The sequence below is a fragment of the Cupressus sempervirens genome, chromosome 9 (assembly GCF_028749045.1).
Source record: "Cupressus sempervirens isolate cs-2001-9-10 chromosome 9, ASM2874904v1, whole genome shotgun sequence".
Lineage (NCBI taxonomy): Eukaryota > Viridiplantae > Streptophyta > Pinopsida > Cupressales > Cupressaceae > Cupressus > Cupressus sempervirens.
In genome coordinates, this window is record NC_143126.1 from 201806796 (window position 1) to 201825157 (window position 18362).

At 36.5% G+C, this 18362-nt stretch overlaps 1 protein-coding gene across 4 annotated transcripts in view; it reads left to right on the top strand.

The window, feature by feature from the left end:
* The window catches only part of LOC149538187 (SET domain-containing protein), a 190685-nt gene that overhangs the window by 32106 nt on the left and 140217 nt on the right, over positions 1-18362 (top strand). The gene's annotated exons all lie outside the window — the stretch shown is intronic.

The window sequence follows — 18362 nt, forward strand, 5'->3', positions numbered from 1 at the left end:
GTTTTTGATCATTTTGCTTTGTTGAATTCACCTTTTTTGTTGTTGTTGAGAAGGCAGATTAATTTTTAGTTTGCAGGCTGGATTCCAAATCTACGTGAAACAAATTTTGATTCAGACATACAAGCTATTTTTTTCCTAAACTTTTAAATATCATTTTTCCATGAATATCTATCAAAGCATTCTTCTATACTTCCATTCCGTTAAGAAATATGCTCTTAGAAGAAATTTATGTTCATTTTGAGCATTTATAGCTCTAAATTGTTACTTTCTTGTATGGAGTGAGAAAAACTTTAAGCTCCTGTGTATCTGATTAGCTGTGATTGTAATCTCATTCCTACTCATGAACATTGGAATGATGTATAGCTAGATATCATTTCGTTGTGTTTGAAAATTAGTTTCCTTTTTGGAATGAAAATTTATACTTTTAGTATGTCAAAAACGTTGCATCAAGATGATTGGAGCATGATGCTACTCTTTGTATGCAAGCAAGAAGGGAAGACATGGAAATTTTCTCAAGAATCAACATTTACAATTTATTTCCAAGAAAAGTCAGAGTTTAACGCAAACATAAACCTGGATATCGTGTAGAAACCTATGAAATTCCCTGCCACAATAAAATCCCTTTCTGTGTTCTAGAAAAGTGGCCTCACCTCTGACTTTTTGAGGATGAAATGAGAAGAAAACTAGATACAGATAACTTAAGGTTGGTGAAGATGGTCTACAAAATTAGGGATCCAATAATATGCCCTCTAATTGTCACACCAAGAAAAGATACTATAGAACTATCGACTAATACCAATTGTTAGCTATCAGGCTAGGCTACTATCTAGAGAATATGTTATAAGTTCTTTTGTCTACCTCATGGGAATTTATAGACTACATTTCAAAACTCACCCAGAAATTTGACTCAGATTGGATTTGGAAAGTAGCTTGCTAAATAAAAGAATATAAAAATAATTTACATAAATAAGTGACATATGAGAAACAAAATGAATAGATTTAGAGAATGTGTTAGTCTGTTTTGATTGTCAGTTTGTCACAAGTCTTACATATCATATCTGTCAAAGACTTAAGATACAAAATTTTAAATATTTTAGAAATATAGACTACAACTTCCTCCTCACCCTAGTAGTATTCAGCTTCAAACTAGAAGGTAAATCTGAGTCATCCTTGTTAAGAGTGAAATGAATAATCAAGTACACTGTCACCCAATGCTTCTGCTTCCATTGTTTTTGCTCCCTCTCTCCATTTCAATTAGACATTCATTGATGAACATGACATCCATAACCTTGGCAATCCAATCCAAGTATGGATCACTGTCATCCAAGTGAATTGCATTATGAGACTCCTTCCCTTCCACTTTAAGCATGGAGGAAATTGTTATATTGAACAGAGACAAGGTCATTGAGGTGCGTCTAGGTCAATCTATTCCTTATCTTGGTGTGACTGTGAATTATCATAAAGGCTCAAACATGCTCCAATTGAGCTCACACTGAAAATCGCATGTAATATCCCCATTCTTGAACCCTTCTCATCAAGAGTAATACAATGCAAGCATGGACAAGGAGTGACAGTCCTTGAGCCCCATTATCAGTAGCAGTTAGTAGAATTAGTAGAAGCCAGTATACTTAGAGAATAAAAGTTGAGGAAGCTGTGAAGTCGTATAAATAACATGGTTTCATAGGATAAGATCCCAAGCATGGATTGTACCGATTGTGCAGAGCATGCTCATTAACTAGACAATTCTATATGTGGATAATAAACATGGACGGCAATACCAAGAGTAAAGTGATTCATATGATAATCTAATAAGTTACAGAATTGATGGCAGTATATGATATAGATTTATAACATTTTAATATGCATCAAGGATAATAATCAAATGTTGATTGATAAATATTGGGTGGACGTTAATAGTGAAGATTGACTTGATGTATAATAAGTCGATAAAGAGATCAATGAATAACTAAGGTTTCAGTTAAGACAAGCACACTAAACTACAGATCATAAACTAATTAATATTGGTTAAGACAAGCATGCTAAACTACTGATCATAAGCTAATTAATATTGGTTACGAAGAGGCACAAACATTATCAGCGATTGGGTAACAGGACATAATAATGCCTGTGATTCCCATACAATAGTTATCGATCTAATGAAGACATTTGATCATGACTAAGGGATATGCCTTAAAGACATGTGATTAAGTTTGATGATAGATCAATAAGAGCAGAAGAGTCACAATAATGAAGAACTGATTTTGAGTAATTGAGAAGGTGAGATCTCTTGAAAGGAAGAAGACATGTCATTTGAAGTCTAAGAGACACAACCATCAGTTGAGGAGGATATATAGATTGGTTGAGGATGATTGATTCGAGTATTATTGAATAGTGTTCTCTTTATTTATTTATCCATATCTGATCTGCTCTGTTTAGAGCAAATTGCCATTGGCATTTTTGGCACAGCTGTCTAGTGCAGATCAGAGACGACACCTGAGGATTGCAGAGACAAAGGAATATACATCAGACACAGCATCCATTATTGAGTGCAAGCATCTCATTGATAATCGGAATTTCACATATCTCTTCTATCAATAATATCTAATTTGCATATTCAATCTGTCCTATCAGATATCACAGCCATTGCTGAAAGCAATATAATTGATTGCACAAATTTATTGACTATTTCAGATTCAGCATCACATTTTTAGCACTGTAAGTGATAAAATAATATTCCTGGCATATAATATATTGTATATCAGATTTTGCTATCATTTCAATTTGCATATATTAGTTATATCAGAAATAGCAATTGATCACTGTATTACTTGCTTTAAATTGCGTTCAAATCACATTGTAAAAAGGGGAGTCCAGGTAATTGTCCTTATTTCCTACCATAGTACAAAAGGGGACATTACAGTGCATTTGGGATTGCAAAAAACAGTAGTTTTTAGCCTTCCAATATTTGGCCTTTGAGTACCATAATCTCTCCACCATAAATTTACAAATAAGATAAATATTTTTTCAACAATTATGTATCAAGTAAAGTTTTGCATTTGTAATATTAAAGCTAAAGTTGCATTTATCAAATAAACATACGATAAGGACTTGTTTTTTCTCTTTTTAATTGATCTATTGCTCTCCTTTCAATGCACAGAGATGAAGACAAGAGCCCCCACAGTTTACCATATAGGGTAAAAGGATACTTATTGCATGTAGTACAGTAAGATATAACACAGAACAAATACTTTATTCTTATACGCAATATGCACTCCAATGCTTACAATATGATTATGATGATTACAGTGATTATCTAAAGTCCCTTTCGGACGATTTACATATACTTTCCCGAAGGGGTGACTCAACCGTCACGCGCCCTTTCGGATACAATTCTACCCGTCGGCTACAATATAGATTTTACCAACAACATCATCCCCCCAAAAAGAAAAGTCATCTCTGGACGACAATTACAAAATTACCGAAACATATTAACAAAATGGAATACATTAACTGTAACTAACTATAATAGGATAGATTTTTTTCCGTCACATCACTTTCACATTCCTCCTGTGCCTGCACCAAACTGGTCTCCAAAACACGTTGCATCTGTAGCCTTTGCTAACACACTACTGTCTCCTTAGCCAATCTGACCTTGATAGCTACCTATGCTGCCTTCTCTAATTCCAATGCTTAGGTATGCTGAGCTAAGTGTCGCTCTACTACCTCCAACTGGACGGTCAACTCCTCCTGAGCTCTCTATGCATCCACCAAGATAGCCTCACGTCCAACACCTACTCTGAGTGCCTCAAAGCGTAGCATCTCTCTCGAAAAGCTTGCTCCAGTGCTCTCTGCAGCTCTAGCACACAGACACTCTATGCCTGTAGCATCTCTATGTCTCATTAACTGGTCACACTTCCCACGATTGATAATTGAACTGACCGGGGGACTAGGGGGCAATGCCCCCAGCGTGGTCGAGGGGCAGTGCCCCCGTGGGGTCCTGGGGCTCTACCCCAGATGCACTCCTTGTCACGATACAGGGTGGGGTTGAGAGGGAGCGCCCGGTTGCCAAGACCAAATTAGCACCCTCAAACCCACACAAAAGTCCATGGAACACACCATTTTTGATATTTTCTTTTGATCCCATACTCTTTCTGCCAACCGCTTATGTTTTCTTCACTACTTGTTTATGTCTTTCCTTTCGGCACCATATGTTATTCATTACGAACTATTTTGATTTGTTGTCGTTTTTTATTTTAATTTTTTTAGAACATCTTATCACCCTTCTTCTATTTTCGTACAGTGGTCTTCTTTTGTATCTGAACTGGTGTAAGATATTTTGTTGCTCCGTATAGTGGTTCTTTGCTGTTAATATTGTACAATGTATGGCTACACAATGTATTGCCTCCATAGTGTATTTCATATGGTCGCCTCTACCTCATTTAACAATGGTCATACAATAATGTGTCTTTTATAGCTGACCGTACGGTGCTCTTCCAGAGCCGTACAGACTACCATACGGTAATTGTGTTACTTGTGTTGTATGGCTGTACAGTCTGCTTCCTATCGTCTCCTCTCTTTGACTCCCTTGCCATATGGTTTGCTTTTTGTCGCCTCCTCTCTCAAAGGGCCGTACGGTGATGTCTCTATCTCTTGTATGCTTCCTCTTTATTGTACGACGCTTTTCTCTATCTTTTGTTCTCTATTGGCCGTACTTTCTTGAGACCATACGGTCACCTCAATTGGCCGTACAATAGATCTTATATAGCCTACTAACTGTTCCTTCCAAGGCCGTACGGTCTACTAAACCGGTGGTATGGTGACTCTCGAAGTCCGTATGTCCGTATGGTACATATACTTTTGTTTTATGCTTCCTAGTTGGTGGTACGACAGTACCGTATCTCTAGCCGTACGAGTTTGCTCCATTTCCTGTTTGTACGGTTGTACAGTGATCTATTCCTTCCAACTCATAGCTGTACGGTGTGATCTTCTTCTCCCACACTTAATACATGTGATTTATTGAAGTCGTAGACAAGTCTTTTCAACCGTATGGTGTATTATATGGTCTTCAGTCTACTCTTTTATCCCTGCTCTATACAATTTTACATTCTTTATTATTATTTACATTTACATATATACATTAATAATTACTATTTTGATACTGTCTCTCAATTGTTCATCCACGGAGGTGCATTATTTCTTTCATGATAGACTTTTAGCTTCAACCCATTCACTGCATCAACTACTTCCTTCCTGTTGAGCGTCCATAATTTTATTGCTTTGTTATCATCCACTTCGCAGATTTTATATGGCCCGACCCACTTTATTTTAAATTTGCCTAGTCTAATCTCGTTGCGCCCATTATAGTTCAACACTAGTTGTCCTGATTGAAATCTGTTCAACTTCAAGTGCTTGTCATGCCATGCCTTATGCCTGTTCTGTGTAACCTTCGTGGCCCAGTGTGCTTGCAATCGTCACTCATCAAGTTTATTTAAATTATACAATCTCTCCCTCAAACTTTCCATATCTCCAAGCTTGTTTTCGATCACAATCCTCGAACTTGGTACCATGAATTCCATCAACTGCCACTCCTTGTTGTCAATAACTGTATTCTTGATTTTAGAGCCTTCACTCTGTACTGCTGAAGTTTTTATTAAGCCTTTCCTCTTTGTTTCCTGTGCAGACCGTACGATGTGTTTTCCTTGCTACTGACACCTTTCTACTAAATCCATGGTGTGGTGTAACCTCTTCTTTCCGCGCGGTCTGTTCACCATGTACCGTACAGTGGAATCTTTCATTTTTTTGGGTTCATACAGTATATTCTTCCTCTTTTACTAGCCATACGGTATGTTCTTTCCTTTAGCTTTAGCCATAACTGCCTTGCCTTCTTTCGCTTCTTTGAATTCCTTCGGACATTCATTTTCCTCTCCTTTCTTACCTTTGTCAACTCTTAATATATTATAGCTCGGAAAGAGCTCATAGTTCTCCATTTGCCAATGGAGTAGGCCATTTACTGAGTCCAGGTCGTCATCGATTGACTGTCCTTCTAGTCTCGATACTCCCTCATCAGGTTCCATTCTCTTCTTCCTTTCGTCGCCCCCTTCACCTACGCCCCCAGAATCCAACGACGCTGCTTCCTCACCTATCATTTGCGTGTGTAAGTCAATTAAGAATCTTTGGCCTTCGCGTTTCATGGATAAGGTATTTTGTTTCCAATCATGTTTCACTTTTGCTTGCACCAACTAGCCCTGTCTAAGGATAGCATCATACCCTTTTCTTTTTAGCGGAATGACCATGAAATCTAATAGAAATGGTTGTGTTCCGATAGTTACCGGCTACGCCATCAGGGTTCCCAACGGCTTGATTTCGTGCTAATCCGCAATAATTGAAACGTAGGTGGCCACAACGTAGGTTGTTCCAACTTTTTCCATATATCCTCTAATAAAACGTTTACGCCTAACCCTTCATCCACAATTATGTCTGTAAGTACTGTTCCCAGGATACCCATCTCAACTACTGCCAGATGTCTTCCTGTCGTGAGTGCCAGTAGCATTAGGTTTGCTATAGTTGTTCCACTACCGTCCTTTCTTGTTTCCTCTGTTGCTTTCGGAAGTGATGTCATATTTAGAATTATTGTCCGTAACTGAGGCATTGTAAGGTCATTTAATTATACAGGGACTTCTATTTGCATTACCTGTCTTATCATGTTTTGTTCAGCCAGGTGCCTCTTCGAGGTGTCAACAGTGTTTTTTACTTGTAACTTTCCCATTTTCATTTGTTTTTCTAACTCCGTTCATGCTTGCTGCAACCTCCTCTTTTCTTCCTCTGCATTAGGGTACTTCGCTTTCTTAGCTTGGTCATGAGTAATGGCTAGTATCTTCTCATCACATGCTTCAATGCTTAACAAATTTACCCTCTGCTTTTGGCATTTTGAATCTTTGTGGTCTTCCGGACCACACCATCTGCATAATAGCTGCAGCGTCTCCTTCGTGGTACAATCTCTGGCGAAGTGCCCCCAGAGGTTGCACGCACGACACTATATCATTGGCCGTCCACTTGTGTCGTACTGTATTCAACTCCAGCCTCTATTGTTATTATTATTACCACCCCTCTCGCACCGGTTATTGTTGCGATATCCTTCTGAGGTTGCATCATTGTTCGTGTTTGTTCCGATGGACACTTCCTGTATCAGTAACACTCGCTGGTGTCCCTTTGACTTCATGTTGAACGGGCATTCCTTTATGGAATGTCCCGCAATTTGATAGATATCACAAAATTATTTATTCGGGTAGGAGCCCTTTGTGTGGCCCTCCTCCTTATAGTCTGTACACCACAATTCTCCCTTCACTGAGTCAGCATTCTTTTTTAGATTTTAAAATTGTTTCATCATTTGTAGCATATCTTTCTACAACGCTCGAACTTTCTTGCTTGATTCTTCGTCGTTGCTGCTACTTTCAGATGATGAATCGTTTGAGTCCGAGGATTTGTGCTTCTTGCTTGTTTTTTGTTCACTTTCTAGGTCCGTCACTCGATTATACGTATCTGCGTACGATGTTGGAGGTACAATCTTCATTTTCTTCTTCAGAGCCAGTCATAACCCTTCAACAAACCATTGTTTCTTTAATCCGTCAGCTGGTGGGTTCTCCATCTTCCCCACAACTCTTTTAGCCTTCTTGCATAGACACGGATCGTTTTGTTCTTTCCCTACTTGGTAATGTATATTTTTGCTACAATTTCATTATTGTCTCTTAGCAGTTGGAACTTTGCTAGGAACTCCTTCCTAATGTTTGCCCATGTAGTTAATTTATGAGGATCGGTATCTGCAAACCAATCAATTGCTACACCCCGTAGGGTTGCTGGAAACTGCCAGACCCAATTATCCTCGTCCGTTACACCATTTGCTGTCCATATTGTTTCACATGTCTTGCATTCTCTGGTCGGATCTATTGTCCCTTTGCCATTAAACTTTGGCAATTTCTCCTTTGGTCCTGCCATTGTTACTTTCCTCTGATTTTGTGGTACTTGCTGTGTACCCGCAATGTTTTGAGCACTTGCATTGTTCTGCACAACCGCATTGCTTCTGACAACCGCCCTACTTCCAACAATTGTGTTACTTGGTGAGAAAAGATCTTCCTCAAGCGCAGTTGTTCCATTCTCTACCTGTATTTGTTCGTCGGGTGTATCGAGATTGAAGAGTTCACTCCACGCTTGTGCTCCTTCGGCACTTCGAGCCGTGCGAGTTGCTTCCCTTCCATTTGGATTCTCTACCCTTGGCATATACAAGTTAAGGAACTCCTTCCTTGTCTCCTTCACCAAATTCAATCGCTGTCGAGTCTCTTATAGCAATTCTTTGGCATTCCTCGGTCTGCTAGGTGAATGCACTCCCTCTGTTTGTGCCCCTTCACCCCCTCACTGTTCGTAGGTAATCTACTAAAGTTTCTGTCTATGCTCTGCTTCTTGTGTTAAAATTAAAGCTTCCTGGGTTTTGCATATTTCATCCTTATCCTTTATCCTATTCCTATCCTTACTGAGCAAATTAAGCATTAATCTTCATAACATTTCCTTCGTTCCAGGTTCGATTGGCAATGGTGCCAAATGTTTATCGTACAGGGTAAAAGGATACTTATCACATGTAGTACAGTAAGATATAACGCATAATAGATACTTTATTCATATACGCAATTTGCACTCCAATGCTTACAATTATGATTATGATGATTACAATGATTATCCAAAGTCTCTTCCGGACGGTGTACATATACTTTCTCGAAGGGGTGACTCAACCGCCATGTGCCCTTTCAGATGAAATTCTACCCGTCGGCTACAATATAGATTTTACCAACAACACCCACTAGCCTTTTGGGCTTTTAACTCATCTTAATCTGCATCTAAGGATTTCTTTAAGTGTCATCCTCTCAATGGATGCGGTGATGACTACCATAACCTTCTTATCTGCTTTATAAGATTGGCTAATAAATTTTTGAGCTTTAAGTAGTACCACATGGAGTGTATTGGCTGGTGGAGTTAGTCAGTCCATCCACAATCATTTACCAAATGATTCAATATTTTCTCCTATTTCACCATAATAATGCACTAGTCTTCTTGGCTATATGTACTACCTCATTGACATAATTTGTCAATATTTTATCCTCGCCAACTGAATGCATTACCTTGACCAAGGCTTTGCTTTGCCTAAAAGTTTGGATTTTTTCGTAATTAATAAAAAAATAAAAAAACCAAAATAAAGGATAAAAGGAAAAGCAAACTACAAGTATCATAAATCATAAGTTTGTAGGTTACTTTGAATGGTGCTTCCATTTGCTTGGCAGCACACTATCAAAGACTATCCTCATGACCTTTTCTACTGCCCTCTTACAATATCGAGACATGAACCTTAAATTGGTTTAAAACATTTTCTTGAGAGAAGGTGGTGTTCTTACAATGGATTGCAATGTAATGAATCTTGTGGCAAGCCATGTGCACTTGATTGTTCAAGCTCCTTTCTTTGTTGACAAAGCACTCATTTATGATTGTAGCTAAGTTTTGTGATGTTTCTCATATTTTTGAACACTGTTATAATCCATCCAATCTCTCTGATATTGGCAAGCATTAAATCAGGTAACAGGCAACAGAAGGACTGTAGAAATTGGTGGGATGCCTTTCCCAAAAAAGTCTTCCTGTGACCATGCATTGTTGGTGACAATTTGAATAACATTCTCCACCTATACCTCTTGGACCATCATCTCCAACAATTTGTACATGTTAATTCTATAACTTTGGTAATCATGACTGATCTGAACTACAGATTGTACAGATCCTATAATGTATGAATATCCTTAGTCGGATTTGCCTCTTTAATAACCTTATCAGCGGCCTCCTTAGGAGCATTTAATAATGTTCTTGTGCATGATTGTTGTTAGTATATTTACTAACTAATTATGTTTTCTAGGAGACACCGATCATGGAATATAATCAATAGTTTATTCATAAGGGCTGACCTAGAAAGAGACATGTCCTTTGAAAGGGCATGCCTCTTGGGTGCAATATAAGTATGAGGTAAAAATGAGGTTAGAGAACATACAATACACAATCAAGTTTGCTCCTCTACATTATTACTGCCTTATGCGATTTATTGCAGGGATAAGAACATTTCTAGAATAGTTATTATACTATTGGTAAAACTTGATACAAGTCAGATATATAAAAGATCATCTTCACCAAGTAGATCAAAGGCATTGTAAAGTTTGGTTGTTTAGAATTTGGAGAAACTTTACATAATATCAGAGCTTTGGTAGTCAAACCTAGGCTCTGCAAATTGACAATCGGATTTAAAATATCTAGCAACTCCTTCTACCTTCAATGGCTAGCACAATCAGACCCAAAGATAGGTTTGGTGGAAAAGAACACTTCGTTGCTTGGAAATTTAGAATTATGATGATTCTTGAAGACAATGATGTAATATAGTTTGTTGATAAAGAATCCAAGCGACCTGATGCTGATCCTCATAAAACTATCTGGATTAAAGGAAATAGGAAAGCCATGCTAATCATATTAGATGAGGTTAAAAATGAAATAGTACCTATGCTAATGAAACATCAGACAACATTTAATATGATGAGTGTATTATTAAATGCATATGAGGTTAACAATGCGACTAGAACCCTTGCACTAAAAAGGCAACTAAATCATATACAGATAAAGAAGGGAGAATCTATGAATTCATTATTCCTAAGGGTGGGTAGTCTAAGAGATGAACTTGCAAGTATAGGGACCATAATTGAAGACAAAGAGCTAACACTTATGGCTATAGATGGGTTACCGAATTCATGGGAAACATTCTCACAAGGAGTAAGTGCTAGAGACAATCTTCCAGACTTCAATAGCCTTAAAGGAGATTGCCTTCAAGAAGAATCTAGGAAACTTAAGAAAGGAGGAAAATTGAAAACTGAAGATGAAGAACTTTATGTTCTCAACACAAATTCCTATAAAGGTAAGAAGAAGCACTTCAAGAAGAAGGGTAATCAAAGAAATGACAAACCTAAGAAATATTTATCCAAAATAAAATGCTTCAAATGTGAAAAAATTGGATAGTATAGATCTAATTGCCCTGGGAATTCAAAACAGCAAGTAAACTGTACAAACATCACTAGGAAAGAAGAAAACTATGATCCTGAGAAACGTGTATTGTATTCTGCACTATGAAATGAAGTATCAAGCATAACATGGGTAATTGATAGTGGATCATCTCGACACATTACGGGATACAAAGAAGTACTAGATTCAATATTAGAGGAAGTTAATGACGAAGTTACTATAGGTGATAAGTCCAATCATTTAGTCAAAGGAATTGGGAATTGCATGTTGAAACTGAAGTTAGGTATTTCTCTCCATCTCAAAAGAGTACTCTATGTACCAAGAATAAAGAGGAATCTAATCTCTGTTACAACACTTGAAGATGATGGACATAATGTTGCACTCATAGATGGTAAAGTGATGACCTGTTCTAAGAACTCTTCATTTAAGAAATCAAAGTTGATTGGTCAAAGAAAGGGATACTTGTATGAATTAAACATAGAACCTATTCAAGCCTTAATTCATGAAGCTGCTGATATAAATGAAATGTGGGATAGAAGGTTAGGACATCTAAACTTCAAAGCCTTATCAACTATGGAGAAGATGGTTACTAGTTTACCTAAGTTGAATAAAGATAATTCAAGCATATGCAAAGGATGCGCTCTGGGTAAGAACACCAAAAGTCCATTTTATGATAGCACTAGAAAAACTAACAATGTTTTGGAATTATTCCACTCAGATTTATGCGGACCTATGTTTGTTCCTTCTCTTGGAGGATTATGGTACTATATACTTTTTATAGATGATTTCTGTAGGAAACATGAATTTACTTCTTAAAATGTAAAGAATCAGAAGAAATCTTTAAGAGATTTAAAGAATTCAAAACCTTAAGTGAAAACTTATCAAGACACAAAATTAAAACTCTTAGGATTGATAATGGAGGGGACTATACTTCAGATTTGTTTAAAGATTTTTGTAAAGAAGCAGGAATTAAGAGAGAGTATACTGTTCCTTAGAACTCACAACAAAACGAGGTAGTGGAAAGGAAGAATAGAACAATTATAGAAGTAGCAAGAGCTATTATATTTGATTAAAATTTAGAATATTATCTTTGGGCAGAAGCCTCTTGTCAGCTTTTTATATCCAAAACAAAAGTCCTCACTCCCACTTTAGAGATAAAACTCCTGAAGAAGCCTTTTCTAAGGTTAAACCAAATATAAGCTATCTTAGGATATTTGGGTGCCCAGTATAGATACATGTTCCAAAAGAAAAGAGAACTAAGTTAGAGCCCTTTGGGAGGAAAGATATTTTTGTCGAGTATAGTGAAACATCTAAGACATATAGAATTTTCATATATGGTTAGAAAAACATTGAATGTAGTAGGGATGTAATATTTGAAGAAGATTTAGCATTCAAAAGATCCCTTAGTCCTGAAGATCCTACATATATACCTAGTTCTGAAGAAAATCATGAATCTGAGTTTTAGAGGGAGAACATTGAAGAAATTGAAGATGAAATTCAAAATCTTAATCTTGAGGAAACTCAAAATCCTAAGAAAAGACCACTTTGGGCTATTAAGACTGTAGAGGAAGCACAAGACTTCGCTGCACCATCTGGAACCTTCAGAGAAAGCAAAAAACCCAAAAGATTTTCTAGTTATACAACAAGCATGAGTGATTTATCTAAATTAGAACCAACCAATGTTTCAGATGCTATTAAACATACAACTTGGAAGGATGCTGTGATGGAAGAATACCAATCCATTATTAAGAATGATGTTTGAGAAATTGTTCCAAGGCCTGGAGGAAAATCTGTTGTTTCTTCTAAGTGGATATTTAAAATCAAGCATGCAGTTGATGGTAGCATTGAATAATATAAAGCCAGATTTGTAGCCAGGGGATTCTCTCAGAAGGAGGAAATTGATTATGAAGAAACCTTTGCTCCAATTGCCAGATACACTTCTGTAAGGGTAGTCCTAGCTATTGCAACATCAAAGGGATGGAAAGTACATCAGATGGATGTGAAAACAACATTTCTGAATGGAAAGATTACATAATAGGTTATATGGAACAACCTGAAGGATTTGAAACTCATAACCATAAAGTCTTTGTTTGCAGGCTCAAGAAAGCTCTTTATGGGCTTAAACAGACTCCAAGGGCATGGTATGAAAGAATTGATAAGTATCTCTCCAGTTTAGGATTCTCCAAGAATGAAGCTAATCCAAATCTCTATTATAAAAAGGATAAAGATGATATGATAATTTTGATACTATATGTTGATGATTTACTAAATAATAGGCGATGATTTTCTTATAGATCAATGCAAGAAAGATCTACTTAGAGAATTTGAAATGAAAGATTTATGACTCCTTCATTACTTCTTAGGACTGGAAGTATGGTAGAACTCTGACAACATCATACTTAATCAAGGAAAGTATACATTAGACATCTTGAAGAGATTTGGAATGTGGAACTGCAAACCTATGTCTTATCCTATGGAGACTAATCTACATAAACTTAAGGAAGCGACAACAGAATCACCCTCCATAGATTTTACTCTTTACAGACAAATGATTGAGTCTCTTATGTACTTGGTAAATACAAGACCTGATATTTGCTATGCTATTATTGCTTTAAGTTAGTTTATGTGTAAGCCAAAGGAGATTCACCTAGTTGCAGTCAAACACATCATGAGATACTTACAAGACACTTTTAATCTTAGGCTCAAGTATGAGAAAGTTGACTTGGACTTACATGGGTATATAGACTCAGATTGGGCTGGAAGTGTTATTGATAGGAAAAGCACTTCAAGATGCTGTTTTAGTTTAGGCTCAGCGATGATATCTTGGATTTGTAGAAAGCAAGCAATAGCACAGAGTTTCACAGAAGCTGAATACATTGCCTCAACAATGGCCTCTCGGAATGCATTTTGGCTTAGAAAGTTACTTGTGGGATTATTTGGTCAACCCATGAATCCTATTATTATTCAGTGTGATAATCAGAGTTCCATCAAGTTTTCTGTGAATCTAGGTTTTCATGATAGGTCCAAGCATATTGAAATTCCTTACCATTATGTAAGAGATATGGTAGACAGGAATATTGTAAAATTAGAATACATTTGCACTATAGATCAAACAACAGATATTTTTATCAAACCTTTATCTCGAGTGAAGATAGATCACTGTAGGAAAAGACTTGGTATGGTTGAAATATAATACATTTGTATTCTTTAATTATTAATGAAATAATTTTGAGTTAAAATTATTTTTGTCAGGCTATTGACTTATGGGCTCCACCATTTGTATTCATTATTTAAGACGTGACGATCTCTGAGATAATGAACACTTTTATAAAAGACATTATGAGAGATGACAGTCTCTTAGATAATGTATTGGACAATAGAGAACTACTCTCAGATCTGGATGAGTTCAAGATCACATTGTGATATAGACATTTCTATCGCTATGAGTCACAACTTGGATAAAAGAAGAATTTAATCATTCTCCAGATTTTATCCTGTGAACTGGTAGATCTTAACTTAGGATCATATTGTGATATAGGTCTGCTAGTACTTTTGAGTCACAAGTTGGATAAAGGAAGAATTTAATCATTCTCCAAATTTTATCCTATATGTTGCATTCCATGCAATATTGTTATCACTAGTATAAGTGATGAGTCATATCACAAGTATAGTAATATGACATAGTATCATGTGTTAAATGATACCACATGCTTAGAAGATTCAGATGGATATAGAGTATTAATCTATGCTTATTCATCTTAGTTGATGATTCTAGATATGTTATCTCTCAGTATGATTATCAAGTTAAGAGGGACTGCTAATTCTGTAACTCTGGTAATCATGACTGATCTTAACTACAGATTGTATAGATCCTGTAATGCATGAATATCCTTAGTTGGATTTTCCTCTTTAATAACCTTAGACAATTAACCTTATCAGTGGCCTCCTTAGGAGCATTTAATAATGTTCTTTTGCATGATTGTTGTTAGTATATTTACTAACTAATTATATTTTTTGGGAGATGCTGATCATGGAATATAATCAATAGTTGATTCATAAGGGCTGACCTAGAAAGAGACGTGTCCTTTGAAAGGGCATGCCTCTTGGGTGCAATATAAGTATGAGGTAAGAATGAGGTTAGAGAACACACAATACACAATCCAGTCTGCTCCTCTACATTACTGCCTTATGCAATTTATTGCAGGGATGAGAACATTTCTAGAATAGTTATTATACTATTGGTAAAACTTCATACAAGTCAGATATATAAAAGATCACCTTTAGAAAGTAGATTAAAGGCATTGTAAAGTTTGTTTGTTCAGAATTTGCAGAAACTTTACAGTACAAAGTCTTTCCATTCATGATTTAGTGTATGACATCAATGGATTCTACAAACACTTGTAGTCCACTAGAAAATTAACCATTCATACTTCTTCCATCTATAGATAAAATGCTGTTGTAACAGGCATATTCTTATTTTCTCTTATACTACTAGATGTGTATTTTTGACAGTTCTCTATAGTGGCCCATCAAAGTTGGCATCCTAACCCTATGCCCAAAATGCTCAATGCATTTGTTAGTGCATCCTAATATTGGCTTCTTGCCACATTGAATGTCATATTATTATGGTATCAAAAGTTTTTTTGCAGCTATCATGGCCTCATGGTGCTTTTCTTTGTTCCAAGAAGTAATTTTAAGTAAAGGTCATCCTCTTCCTTTCTGTTTCTACTACCCATAGTTGGAAAGTGGGGCATTCATTCCTGATTGCATTTCTTTCTGCACTTGGTCACACGACTTGACATCTTGACCAATGATTTGAAAAATTTGATATTTGAGGTGATTGATACCTCTTCTCATAATAAATCCACGATAATTGTGGGTCATTGTACCCTTGATTGCACCTGGTGTTCAATACTTCCATTCGGGGTTCTTTGCACCTTGCTTAATGCCTTTCACATTTTAGACGATGTAGATATTACAAACGAAGTTACTGGACTCATGAATTTGGGTTTGGGTATTGGTTCAAGTTCATCTTGGGTTTGAGGTTGAACTTGTAATGTCCCCATCTTTTTAGCATCTTAGTGGAGTTCTTAGCCTTTACATTCTCCGAAGTCTAAGTGGAGAAATAAGGAGAAATTGATTAAATTAATTTCTTATAAAGTCATTAAATAAATTAAAATTAAAAGGTGACTTTATATTTAATTAATTTAATTAAAAGTGACTAAAGTTAAATAAATAAATTAAATGAATCTTCTAGAAGGAGGAATTAAATATAATTTTATTTCTTCTAGAAGAAGGTCCATCTATTGGAGGAAAAAAATAATAGGGAGGGTAACCTCATTGTTGAGCATCGAATGTGTTGCTATCTACTCTACCGAATAACTTGTGGAGCCAAGGGTTTTTGTAGTTGCTACATTGATCGTTGGGAATGAACACTCCCATTGATTTGCATAATTGAGGTGGTGAAATATCTTTTGAAGGGTTGCGATTGTTGGAGAAGACAAATCAGTCTTTTCATTGTGCCAAATTTGTGGCCTAGGGCCAAATTTGTGGAGTAAGATTGAAGGAATAAGCCAGATATTGCTACAATACCGATTTGCTATAGTACCGATTTGCTACAGTAACACTGCTACAGTGACGCTGCTATAGTGTCTTCGCTATAGTAACTTGCTACAGTAAAAACTAAAAATCCAGATTTCCTTAAGCAGTTTTCCAAGTTCCTATCTATTTCATTTGTATTGCATGGAGGATAGATTTGAATATTTTAGGGCATGTGTAACAATTTAGAAGTCATTTGTAGTCTTATTTATATCAAAGTTTTAGATCAGAATTTGTTGCCCTAATGTCTTATTGATGTAGATGCATATTTTCTCATTTATGGTCAATGCTCTATGTTTCAAAAAAAATACAAAAACATTTTTTGTTAGTCATTTGGAGTTTGCAAGCATATCTTTTTTAGTTTGGCATTGGGAAAGAAATCAGAATTTAGATCTGCAATATATATCCATTGTGTGCAAAGTGTTTGACGAAATTCCCATGTTAGCAATCACGAAATAAAAATCAGAATTGCAGAGGATATTACAGTGGTATAAGAGCTTGCTTGCAAAGTGTGTGACAAAATATCAAAGAACTGAATTATAAAAGAATTTGGTGTTTGTCGAAGTTATAACCGGTTGGGGTTATTACATTGGTACTAGAGCTTTGATCCTGCCATCTTGGAGGGTTGAAGTTTCATATGCAACCACAACAGCAAGGTCACCTTAGGGTTGTCACTCGCAGGAGATCAGAACAAGAGCAAAATCAGTTTGAGAATATACCTGTAGAAGAAATGGGTGATAAGGGAGAAGAGATGTCAAGAAACAAAGGAAAAGATGGTGGAGCCAATGAAGAAAGAGAAGCACAAGAGTTCTTTAGAAATTTGGCAGCTGAGCAGCAACGGATAGCTGAAGCTTTATGAAAACTTACTATAACAATACAAAAGATGAATCCACAGATCAAACAAAACCAAGTCCTAGATGCTGATAGGAGTATAGTACAAAGAGCTTCCTCTCGGACAATTCATAGGCCTACATGCCCTACCTTTCTCAAAAATAAACACGAAGATGATAATGCTGAAGGAGAGGCAACATTTGCAGATCATCTTATGGCAGGGAATGTTGAATGAGAATTGTTGACAGTAGAGGTTAGGGAACCCTTGAGCTTTGACAGATTTCTAAGTCAAAGGAGAGAGCATTACAAGACAAGGCAAGATCGAAGGCCAAAAGACCAAAACAAAGATCTGAAGCATGCAGCCAACAGTATCACATTACCTATGCTTGCTGGAAGTGGGAAAGTTAGAGCTTAGTCTTGGATTCATAAGAACTTTCGATCCATGATAAAGGAGAATGACTTTATGTCTGCTAGTTCCAATAAGGTATGTCAAAATTTGTATGATGAATTTGATAGACATGCAAATTTGAATCAGGAAAATAGTATGACAGCCTTGGGCAATTATTTGTCTACATCATCCTTACAAGAGGTTTCACAAGAGGTTACAGAAGTGACCGTGGGTGTTGACACTCAAGATACCGGTACCATGAATGGAGATTTTTATGACATCAGTTATGAAACCTTGCATCCACAAGGGCCAAATGCTATCCTTGAGATGTCACTTGTTAGTACTCAAGAAAGGGGTATTAAAATAATGACACAATGTATGATGCAGATTCATGCACCGATGAGTGTGATTCTTCAAATCAGACCTTAGCAAATGAGTTTGAAGATTCAGTTGT